The 13,243-nt window shown below is 33.2% G+C and overlaps 1 pseudogene; it reads right to left on the reverse strand.

Moving 5' to 3' along the window:
• Positions 1-2,935: 2,935 nt before the first annotated feature.
• Positions 2,936-6,895, reverse strand: LOC139522854 (integrase/recombinase xerD homolog; annotated as a pseudogene).
• Between the last annotated feature and the right edge of the window lie 6,348 nt (positions 6,896-13,243).

The raw sequence follows: 13,243 nt of genomic DNA on the forward strand, positions 1-13,243 counted from the left end.
GTCCAAAATTAAACTTAGTTTGATTTCATCAAAAATTGAATAATTGGGGTTCTTTGATATGCTGAATCTAACTGTGTATGTAGATTCTTAATTTTAGGTCCCGTTTTCCAATTGGTCTAGATCTACATTAAGATCTAAAGGGTCCAAAATTAAACTTGGTTTGATTTTAACAAAAATTAAATCCTTGGGGTTCTTTGATATGCTGAATCTAAAAATGTACTTAGATTTTTGATTATTGGCCCAGTTCAAGTTGGTCCAAATCGGGGTCCAAAATTAAACTTTGTTGATTTCATCAAAAATTGAATAATTGGGGTTCTTTGATATGCCAAATCTAACTGTGTATGTAGATTCTTAATTTTTGGCCCAGTTTTCAAATTGGTCTACATTAAAGTCCAAAGTGTCCAAAGTTAAACTAAGTTTGATTTTAACAAAAATTGAATTCTTGGGCTTCTTTGATATGCTGAATCTAAACATGTACTTAGATTTTTAAATATGGGCCCAGTTTTCAAGTTGGTCCAAATCAGGATCCAAAATTATTGTATTAAGTATTGTGCAATAGCAAGAAATTTTTAATTGCACAGTATTCAGCAATAGCAAGAAATCTTCAATTCCACAGTATTGTGCAATAGCAAGAAATCTTCAATTCCACAGTATTGTGCAATAGCAAGTATTTTCAATTGCACAGTATTGCGCAATAGCAAGAAATACCTAATTGCACAATATTGCGCAATAGCAAGAAATTTTCAATTGGAGTTATCTTTCTTTGTCCAGAATAGTAGTTGAATCAACTGAAATCATTGTTTTATACAATATACCATGTATATTCACTTTTACTACCAACTGATAAATTAAAACAATCTTTACCATTCATTGATAACAAGCACTTTTTTTACATTTTAATATTTTATGATGTATTTAAATGAGTAGTTATTGTTGCAAACTCCATTAGAAATTTGAATTGAGATCAGTTTTGGAATAACGGAAAGGGGGATGTGAAAAAAAAATTGGGGGGGGGTTCAATTTTCTCATTTCAGATTTCATCAATAAAAAGAAACTTCTTCAAACCTTTTTAGTGAATTGCTCAAAGGCAAAAAAAAAATTTTAAGTTCATTAGACCACATTCATTCTGTGTCAGAAACCTATGCTGTGTCAATTATTTAATCACAATCCAAATTTAGAGCTGAATCCAGCTTGAATGTTGTGTCCATACTTGCTCCAACCGTTCATGGTTCAAGCTCTGCTGTCGTATAAAGCTGCACCCTGTGGAGCATCTGGTTGATTTTGCCATTTGATTAGGGTCTTTCAGTTTTGACTTTTCCTGGGAGTTCAGTTCTTTTGTGATTTTACTTTTTGGACAATTTGTTTCTAACTGATACAGCTGTTGATTTTAAGAATTTTGGTTCAACCAGGTTATGGAAAGATTAACTTTTTCCCCTTTTCTTCCAAAAACTAGAAAAAAGATGTATCAATAAAAAGTTATATAAATAAATTAACTTAAATTTGGTTAAATTGTTTGATGTGTACCTGTCATTAAGTTTGTCAATATTCTTGTTAATTTCAATGTTGTTATTCAGTAAGTGCTTGGTGATCTTGGGATACTGTGTTACCAATCCGTGCTGGAGATGGTTGGTTTAAACCCTTGACAGATCAAACCAAAGACTTTAGAATTGATATTTGCTGCTTCTTAAAGATACCTGAACAAAACAAACAGAAATGTCAAAAATAGGGATACGGCAGTCAACATTGTGTTATCATCTTAATCACTATCAAAACAAATAAATGTAACAAAGATGCACACAAAAGCATACATCCAATTTATCAACCTCATTTAGCTTTTTGTCTTGCTTGAGAGAGTCATAGGTATGCTGTTTCCGGTGTCGTTGTATTAGTTTGTGTGATTGGGTCTAGTTTATGACGAACCACTAGTGGCGGGTCAAAGATATTTGGTATTCAGTTGTATTAGTATTGGCACATCTCATTACCGTGGAGATTATTTGGCCCCGTCCCTCAGTTATGGTCTCTTGACTTTGAAACTTTTGCCTAGTTGTCATGTATTAGTTTGTGATTAGGTCAGTTTATGGGTAACAACTAGTAGTAAGTTAATGATAATTAGTAGGCAGTTGTATAAACATTGGCATATTTCATTTCCATGGAAGTTATTTGGTCCAACCCCCTCAGTCATGGTCTATCGACTTTGAAACTTTTGCTAATTTTTCATGTATAAGTTTTTGATGAGGATAGTTTATGGGTAACCACTAGTAGTAAGTTAATGATAATTGGTATGCAGTTGAACAAGCATTGGCATATCTCATTTCCATGGACATTATTGGGACCCTCCCCCTAAGTCATGGTCTATTGACTTGATAGATAAAGGAAGATGTGGTGTGAGTGCCAATGAGACAACTCTCCATCCAAATAACAATTTATAAAAGTAAACCATTATAGGTCAACGTACGGCCTTCAACACGGAGCCTTGGCTCACCCCCACGAAGCTATAAAGGGCCGCAAAATTACTAATGTAAAACCATTCAAACGGGAAACCAATGGTCTAATCTATAATATATAAAAATATATATTAAAACGTGAATCGAGAAACACGTATAAATTACATAAACAAACGACAACTACTGTACACCATATTCCTGACTTAGGACAGGTGCAAACATTTGCAGTGGGATTAAACATTTTTATGGTAATTTTCATGTATTAGTTTGTGCTTATGTTGGTTTATGGAGAATCACTAGTGTTAGGTCAATGATATTAAGTATGCAGTTGTATTAGCACTGGCACATTTCATTACTAGGAAGATTATTTTACCCCACCCCCTCAGTTATGGTTTATTGAAATTTTGCCTAGTTGACATGTATTGGTTTTATGTTCTTGTTCGTCAACTCAAACGAACATAAAATATTTATAAATAAAAAACCAAACACTATTTGGGATATCAGCTCGCCTGGACAGTACAGTTAAGCATATTTATTCATTTATTTACAATGTTTGTCTGCACGCCCGTAGCCGCTGCTTCAACATGTTCAACATATCATTTTCCAATTATACACAATCTACAAAAGAAATATCTTTGTTAACAATCTTTTCAAGCACGTATAATCTTAAAAAACATCCACATAAATCTTAAGCATGAATACATCAATTTTCAATATTGACAAAATAAAAGTGGGTGGGTGGGTGGGGTCAAATGACCAGACTTAACTGTCCGAAATGCAAGCGTCGAATGACAAATAACTACACATATATTTACCGTTACAATTCTTCCCGCTTATATTAGCTCGTGAAATACTCATTACTCTATAGAGAATACCTTCAAACCGGTATATCTAGTCATGTGACAAATGTCACAACAAATACACGTGTTCTTTATAACATTGATAAATACATTTATGTTCTTGTTCGTCAACTCAAACGAACATAAAATATTTATAAATAAAAAACCAAACACTATTTGGGATATCAGCTCGCCTGGACAGTACAGTTAAGCATCGAATGAAAACAAAGAAAGGGAACAGATAATAGTTATTTTACAGCAATAATTATATCTTATATACCCAATTTTTTAGATACTGACAATCTATTATCTATACTTTCTTTTATATAACCATCTTTAGCATTTTCGCTTTTCCATCGCCCATGTTTTTTAAATAGACGATCTTCAACCCCTGCTGCTGCTGCAGCGGTTGCTCCACCTGAACGTAAACTGTGAAGACCGAACTGTTTTTTTTATCTAAACCGATGGTTTCTAATGCATTCAACAATAATTCTCTAGCTCTAGTGTATGAAAGTGGTGAATTTTTCCTTAACTTATAAGTTCCACTTTTACTACAATAACTTAAAGACCTGAATACAAATTCGTCAGAATTATCTGCTATTTGAGCTAACTTCATATAATGTTCTAACATAGCCACTGGACAAGTATTATTTCCAGTTTTAGAAATAACTACATCACGACCTTCCCTGTAAACATCAGTTTTGCTCTGTTCTAAAAATAGCTTAACATGAGTAGGTAAAAAGGTTACATTAGATCTTTTCAAATTAGCTAATTCAGAAAATCCTGCATAACTTAATAAGCACATGCATGCAATGCGTACATCTTTAAGATTATGACCATATAAATGAACAATTTTTGATAAAATGTTAGCTGTAATAGGTTCCTTTTTATTAATTTTATGTCCAATTTTTCTGTATGACCCTTCACGAACAGAAATAAACAAGTCGGAATTGCAAGGGTTCGGAAAACCGGCCAGCTTGTGTGCCCAAGAAATCGCGTATACAGCCTCATCTATTTTACTTGTAGAGTTGAATGTTTCTGATATATGAACTAAGTATAATGCAATATGAGCAGTAGAAGCTGGTAATGAAGAAATGCAATGTAATTTTGACCACTTACACCAAGAGTTGAATCCATAAGTGTACTTCTTTCTAGTGCTGTCCGCCCTCGACGATAGAACATAATCTGGAAGCTTCTGTACAAGATGATCAGGCATACTAGGATGAATATCGCTGGACAATGATTGCCATATCCCAACATTGAAAATGTCTGTAAAATGTGTTAACGTTATAAAAATTAATAAGCTCAAAACATAATATATATTTTAAAATTAGCATGACCATACTTCACATTAAACCAGAAGTCTTGTCACATACATTTGACCTTGTCAACTATAATTCTTGACCATGTCACCACCAATACATTATTGGTAAATCATTAATAAACGTAACCATGTCAACTATTTTGTATATGACCGCGTCACCGCTACCCAGTAGCATCTAACATAACCGCCAAAACTGGTGTTATGAATTGTTCTTGAGCAAATATAGAACTTGGGTTCGACCCTCTTACAAAGATACCTTCTGTATCTATAAATTAAATTACATCTGTAACATGTACCTGGTATTCTAGGTTTTTATAAAAAATCTTAGTCCAATAGGCTGCCGATTTCCATTTAGGAACAATCAAGGTCCCTTTGGCCTTACAGTAAATCAAGTGCTTAATACACCGAATAACCGAATAAACAGGTGGTACCAACCAATTATTCTCATTTGACCAATCTTGTGTAAAAGCATCTACAGCTATTGCACACGGGTTCCAAAACATAGAATTGTATCTACACACTTTTGCGTTCTGAGAATTTGCAAACCGGTCTATTGTGTAAGGACCCCATAAATCATTCATAAATTGAAAAAAACTCATTTGATTCGCCCCAGTCCTCGTAATCAACCATTCTACTGATATAATCAGCTTGAGAGTTTTGCGATCTAGGAATCCATTGAATGTCAATGGAAATGCATTTTTGAATACAGACCAAAAAAATCGACAAAGCTAAAAATTGTAGTTTTTCATTCATACTACCAGCTTTTACAATTTTAACACAGTTCTGATTATCTGTGTACCATTTAAGCGTTTTGCCTTCAAAAACATTTTTGAAAGATATCAAGGCTAGCTCTATAGCCTTCAACTCCCTCCATGTCGAACTTTCTTGAGCTTCAGAAAAATCCCACGTTTCATGAAAAATTTTCTTGTCAAGTTCTACTGAATATGCACCTGCCCCTTTACCACTGGCGTCAGAGTAAATTACAACATGTGACTTTGAGTAATGACCCAACAACTTAATGTTTAAACTATGTATGTTTTTAACCAAAAATGCAGTTCTGATAAGACTTTGTATGGACATGGAAATAACAGCCATTTGTCCCATTCTGTTCTACACTCTATTGCCATATAACAAAATTTTGTCATAATTCTAGCTACATTGCCAATGACTGGAGCCATGGAAATAATTTTACCTACAACCTGAGCTAAGGTTCTAGCAGTTATATTAGAAAATCTTCCAACAACTGACACAAGCGATACACGCAAATCATTTACACGTCTGTCTGGGATAACAAGACTAAATTCGCTAGCATTCCAAACAATACCAAGCCATTCTAATGACTGTACAGGGGAAAAAATTGACTTTCCTTCATTTATGAGAAAACCGGCGTCTTCTAAAGATTTCTTAACAAAATCTGAATCTTCTATACACTTAGATTTATCTGTACACATACCAAAACCATCATCAAGGTACAAAACAACATCTATACCGTTTTCACGCCAATATTTGACCATAGGTCTCAGACATTTTGTAAATATATATGGGCCCGTACATATACCAAATACTAAAACTGTAAAACAATAAAATCTATTATTCCATCTGAAACCTAAAAAGGTTTGTTGCTGCGGACAAATGTCCAAATGAAAATATCCAGAACTTAAATCAAATTTATACATGTACGAATCTCTCTGAAAATATTGAACTGCTATCTTCCAATCTTCAAATTTTATTTTATCTTTTTTGATTGATCTATTTAAAGAAGATAAGTCAAGAATAAGCCGTTTTTTGCCAGATTTTTGAATCGCTACGCTTAATGGATTGACAACATGAGGTTGAAATGGTACTTCAACAACACAACCTGTAGTAACTAACTCAGAAATAGTCTGATTGACAAAAGATTCGTTCATCAGTGCCGATTTATTATTCTTAATAAACATTTTTACCGGCGGGTCAATAAATGGAATGACATAACCGTTACGTATTGTGTCAATAACAAAGGAATTTGCTCCAATACTTTCCCAACATTTTACATGCTTGGCTAACCTTCCTTTAACACCCGTAAATGACATGAAATTATGACTAATTTCTTCAAAATAATGAATTTGAATTATCTAATTCATACTGTGACTCATATTCACATTCAAAACAATCTATATCAGTAAATTTATACTCATCATTTACATTTCTGGGTGCATCTGCAGGTTTACTTTTGGTTGGCAAGTCCAGACGATCCGGCACCAACAGATCCAGATTTGAGGGGGCAATTTTTTCTCCAATGCCCGAACTGCTTACAATAGAAGCACATGTCCCACTGGTACGGCTCACGCCGTGCGGCGCTGTTACGAAAGGGCTGCCTCTGAAACTGTTGATTGTAGGTAGGATTACCATAGGTTTCGGCTGGTGGCACTCTGGGTTTGTTGGAATACGGAGCGGGACGTCCTTTTGTCTTGTCTTTCATCGTGCGCATAGCTCGACTCTCCGCCTGGCGAATTTTCTTCTCATCTTCACTGTCAGAAGCAATATCATTGGACTCGTACTCACGGACGGTTGACCATCCTGCCGGGGAAGAATCAGCAATCCTTATAAGCTTATTACGGCCTTTAACTTTATCCAGCAAATCCAGAACAACACGAATACTATGTGCCCCTGTTGACGGTATTGACTTGTAAAGCTTATTGAGATCGTTCACGATTTCTTCGTTAAACTTAAATTGAATTCGGTTTCCTTCGTGCTTAAACTTGATAGAGACTTCCTCTTTTATCTTCTTGGACATCGCGTCTTGTTCACCTACCAACTTGGATTCAAGGCTATCCATTTTCCCGTCCATGTACAACTTGAATAGAGAGAACGTGTCATGTAAGTCCCTATCAGAAGAAGATCTGTTAGCACCATCACTGCTTTTATCAGGTAAAGAGTCGTCTTGTAGAAGTAAACTTTCTTCTGTATGTTCTGCCATATTGAAGAAATGACCAGACTTAACTGTCCGAAATGCAAGCGTCGAATGACAAATAACTTCACATATATTTACCGTTACAATTCTTCCCGCTTATATTAGCTCGTGAAATACTCATTACTCTATAGAGAATACCTTCAAACCGGTATATCTAGTCATGTGACAAATGTCACAACAAATACACGTGTTCTTTATAACATTGATAAATACATTGTGATTTGTCAGCTTATGGGGAACCACTAGTGGTAAGTATATGGTAATTGCTATGCAGTTGTATAAGCATTGACATATCTCATTTCCATGGAGAATATTTGACCACGCCCACTCAGTTATGGTTTATTGACTTTGAAATTTTGCTTATTTTACATGTATTAGTTTGTGTTTAGGTCTGTTTAAAGGGAAATAAGTATGATAAGTCAATGTTATTTGGTATACTGTTGTATTAAAATTGGCACTTTCGTCTCATTTCCATGGAGCTTGTATAGCCATGCCCCTACAGTTATGGTTCATTGACTTTGAATATTTGCATAACTTGTGTAAGATGTTAGAGTATTGCTATTTTAATTTCAACATTTGCATTATTGAAATAACAAAAGAGGCGAGACATATCTTTGTGATAACAGTTTATTTTTTATACGATTTTATTTATTTATGTAAAATCCACCCATAAAGCATTGAAAGGTTGTATGTTCTGGGACCGAATCATTACCCTGACAGTCAAATGGTTAGATTAACATGGGCTCTCACGTAAAATCGCGCATTTGATGCCACACTGGTAAATATAAAAAATAATTTTGTCGTCCAAAGTACGACTGGATGCATAAGTACAGAGTCGCATCAAATGGATATCACAAAAAACAGACTTAGCAGTTAAAGTAATAGTAATAAAGACAAATACAAGAATTCTATTATATAACACCTTATTAAGATGAAACACAACGTCAGTACACATAATCTATACTTCAAGACCATCGTTTATTATTTATGAAGTTGATACGGAATATATATCAACAAAGTTTCGTTACCTTCCGATGATTTTTTTTAGAAAAAGGACAAGACATTCTTTGATATACCCCTGGTTCATCAGCTTTCTGCTCAGACACTGGTGACGTTTTTAAAATCTTGAGTAGGAGCTGCAAGTTCTTGAATTCCGACTAATTTGGAAAATTTATATCCCATATGCAGATGAAGTTGGTATATTGCTACTAAGGTAGGGGAAATTGATAATTTCAAAACTAAAATCGTCTCGCTTGTCATAGATTCTGGTACTGAGATGACTTTGTATGTCAAATTCGAGGTATAAGTATAAAAATGAGACAGAGAAAGCCTTGTCTAGTGTTTCTAGTTCGGGGATGTATATATTACTGTAAAAATACATGTTAGGTGCAATACAATGTTTGTTTCTTTCATTAGTCGTCGGACAAAATTCAGCAATACCCTTTTTCATGGCATTCTAATTGTGTTTTGAATTCTGTCATGGTTTAACTTCACATGGTCTAAACTTTTTATTTTACCAATTTATGTCCCATTCCAAATTCTCTTATCTCAAAGGTGAAATTCTAGACAGGCCCTCAATAAAGTTTACTAGAAATATGTTGAGGTATTTTCATAACATTGGTTTGAACCGAGGCGATACATGTATTAGTTTTAAATGAAATACTTCTATTGTTGAAACGGTTATGTTTATACCTTGATATTTATGTTTACATAGATTTTTTTCATGTAATTTTACATGATCTGTAATCTGAACGGAGGTAAATATAAACATTGTTTAAAAAAAAAGTGTAGCTATATGAAACTTTAAAAAAATGTATACACTTGAATAGGTCATATAATCAAAATTTACATTAATGTTCTGCTACAGAATTATTTCTCCCGTACTCTACATCGCGATATTGTTTCGTATATACAGTGCCTTTAACAACGAGACCGATAGTTAGAACTTCGACCGCCACAAAGAGCAAATGCGAGGGAAAACCGCGATGAAAAATGTAAACAATACTTGTACTGCAATGAAATAACTGATTACTAACGGAAAAGAACATATTGAATACTTAGTACATCAAATCATTAAACAACTGTTGAGGAAAAAATTAATTCACAAGTAGGAACACATGAAAAATACGTATAATTTTTTCTTCTGTTTAAATGTTTCAAAACACAACTAGAGGTTATTCAAATACATTTTTTTATAATGTGAATTATGTACAAATTTAAACAACATTTTGATACAAAGATATCAAATTCTTTACACATAAAAGGTGTTTGTAGGATTATCCGAAGTAATAACTAAATGAAAACTAAGTGAAAAAGACAAAGTGATATAAAGCCTCATCATATTTGGCACAAAACTAGAAACAAACCATGAGCACTGAAAATTCTAAAAGGAATGCCTAACAATATATTACAATGTGTGCATTTAACACAATACGTAAATGCACAACATAATATAGTTAACAACAGAGATATTTTAACATGCTGGCAAGATAAATATTCACATAACCCTACTTTTGTAGCGTAAGAAAGACCCTTTGGAAACATAATTTCTCACATTAAACTGCAAGAGAAGCAACTTACCCAGTGTTTTGATTTTTTACTATATTAAACAAGCTATGAAACTAGCGCCCCTGAAAGTCTGTGCTGAGAATAAATCTTCTGCTGCAGGGTCCGTATGCATAAAACCACTAACGTTAAAAAATCTGATCGTATTACAAATTTATAGTTGCACATGACGAAAAAAACGTCCGTTCGGAAAAAATCTCAACGTAAGTAGCGTTATGCATACGGTCCAAATCACAAAAAATTACCTCATGTTGAAATGTTAAGTCTGATTTGTTATAAAAACTTTCATTTTCTTTATGCATTCTGAGTGCTAGCAAAATTAAATTGATGTCTGTGCTATCAATTTGCATGATTTTTTATTTTTTTTGTAAAGAGAATAAAAGACGTTGACAAAGCCTTGACAAAAAGAGTCAGAATAACTCTGATCAAATTAAAACAGAAATGACCCTTTGCCAAAAAAAATGGTTTTCGCATGAATTTTTAGGCTATATATACATTGACTACTCTAAGTAATTTAAAAGTTTGTTATTTCTACTATTTTATCTGACAGAAAAATATTACAAACTATAACTTTTGTTTTGCATGTTCGCATCAAAATGCTCAAGGTCATATTTTGCAACACCGCATATTAATTGATGTTGTACAATACAACGACAAAATAGTTGTAATCTTTCCTTGTAGTGTTTATGACAGGATGCTAGAATTCTGTATAAGCAATACGTTATTATATGGTCATCAATTGATATTTTCCGTATTAAAAGTGAGAAGTGAGGAAAAGTCATTGTGTAACAAATAGGGAAAATTTGTGAATAATATCGTTTATGCCTTTGATTCGAGTCAAAGTTTGTTTTTATGTATAAATATTTGTGCTTGCATACTTTCCAAATAAGGAAACTTCAGCTAAAACATTTTCTTTCCATGCTTTTATAAACAATACAGGTATGACACCAACTTTGGTGAACACACCACGATGTTTGTAAAATAACTTTGCACGCCCTAGACCAAAGATTTGAGATTCCAAACATTTAACACGTATTGGAGCATCAATAAAAAAGATGAAGAAAACACCAACACAATAGATCAACCTTATGTTTTTGACATAATTAGAAAACGTTGAAAAGCTTAAAATCAGAAACTAGACATAACTGCACAGCTTCCAAACTCATCAAATTGACCATGCCATACATATTTGTACTCCCCCCCCCCCCCCCGACATAATTGCAAATTTCCTTGTAGAACTAGCATACTTAATAAACTGTTAAATTATTGTCAAAATATTTCATAGTTTTTGTTTTTATTTAAATTTGTTTAAGGTTTATGTACCCTTCTGTAGCCATTATTGTACGAGTTTTTCAAACCTCAATTGTATCAAAACTAAAGATATAATAAATAATAGAGATAGGCCATTTAGTACATGTTCCAAGGGGAAACTTGATGCAAAGCATTATTTTTTACTGTTTCATTGCATTTGATAGAAAAAGAGGACTTTGTGGCAAATAAATCAAGATTTTTATAGAAAATCCACAGCCTTTAATACAGAGATTTTTGTTATAAAATTTGAAACATAAATTACTCACTTGATTTTCTATGATGTGCTAGTGTTTATTTTTTACAAAAAGTTCTAAGTAACCTGTAAATTCCAAAACACCTCGTGCTGAGTCACTAAAGTCGAGCGCACCCTGAAAGGTGTACTTGATTTTGGCCATATTTATACTTGTCTTAACCAATAACTACATTTATAAACTTGTTTTAAGGAAATCAATGCTAGCACTGCATGCAATAATCCTATATCTATCAGTCATCAAATTGCCAAATACGAGAGTAAAGGCTGTGGATTTTCTATAAAAATCTTGATTTATTTGCCACAAAGTCCTCTTTTTCTATTAAATGCAATGGAACAGTAAAAAATAATGCTTTGCATCAAGTTTCCCCTTGGAATATGTACAACATGGCCTATCTCTATTATTCATAATATCTGTAGTTTTGATACAATTGAAGTTTGAAAAGTTCGTACAAAAATGGCTACAGAAGGGTACATAAACCTTAACTAAGTGGATGTTTATAAATTGAATATCTGCTGCTATTTCAGTATGTGGTTGTTAGGATAAAAGCCTAAAAGATCATACGTGTTCACAAATTTTTTACATCTCACTTTGAACAGGTTCTTGCATTGTGAAACATTTCAAAAGATTTTATATAAAAGATGGCACAATCCTCTCCATTTTTTTTTTTATAATTGAAAATGAGCCTAAATCATAGATACCCTGTGGATGAAACCGGAATCGTGGTCAGTTCACATTAGATTAACGATATTCACACACTCAGCGGTAGTGTACTGTTATATATAATTTGAACAGCGCGTTTAATTGACCTTTGAATGAAACGAATAAAATACTTGTACATTGTCCAGGTACTACTAATAAAAGGATGCTAAAATGCTGTAGTAAACAATAAAGTGTGACAGTTTTCATACAAGCACCTGAATCTTGAATTAATTTTTAATCTTAATATCCCCAGATTGTAATGGTCATAGATGTATTAAAGTAATTGTCGTGACGAGTGACTGACATGTTTCCCTCTTTAAAAGTAACATATGATATCATGCATTTCCGTGGATACATTAAAACCATATAAAAGGGAGGCACAAGATACAAAAAGTGATATGCAAACGCATATATGTCGAAAAAAACCCAACTGTCAATTCTATTACAAAAAACTTAAATGATCAAAATACAAATAACGGCATAAATAATACTAAAAGAAACTAAAGATTTAGACAACAGTAACACAACCTAAAAGTGAGTGGTGATTCCAGATGCTCAAATAGGGTAATTAGATCCAACATATAAGTTGTTTAAATCAAACTAAAACATACACAGCAGTAAGTCAGTTCAAACTTATTCATACATCAACACTGTAAAAGTTTCATGTATGTTAGTCAGTTTAGAAAAATGTTGCCAATATCAATAGTAAATACGATTTTACCGGTAGAAGTGTTTTTTTTTAACACTAGTTGGAATCTCTCAAAACTTTGAAAAAAAAAATCCAAATGGCGTATAAAGAAAATGTGATAGAAACTAGATTTTTACGCTTCTTCAATTTTCTAAACATTCGGACGTAA

Source organism: Mytilus edulis, chromosome 5 (assembly GCF_963676685.1).
Source record: "Mytilus edulis chromosome 5, xbMytEdul2.2, whole genome shotgun sequence".
Taxonomy (NCBI): domain Eukaryota; kingdom Metazoa; phylum Mollusca; class Bivalvia; order Mytilida; family Mytilidae; genus Mytilus; species Mytilus edulis.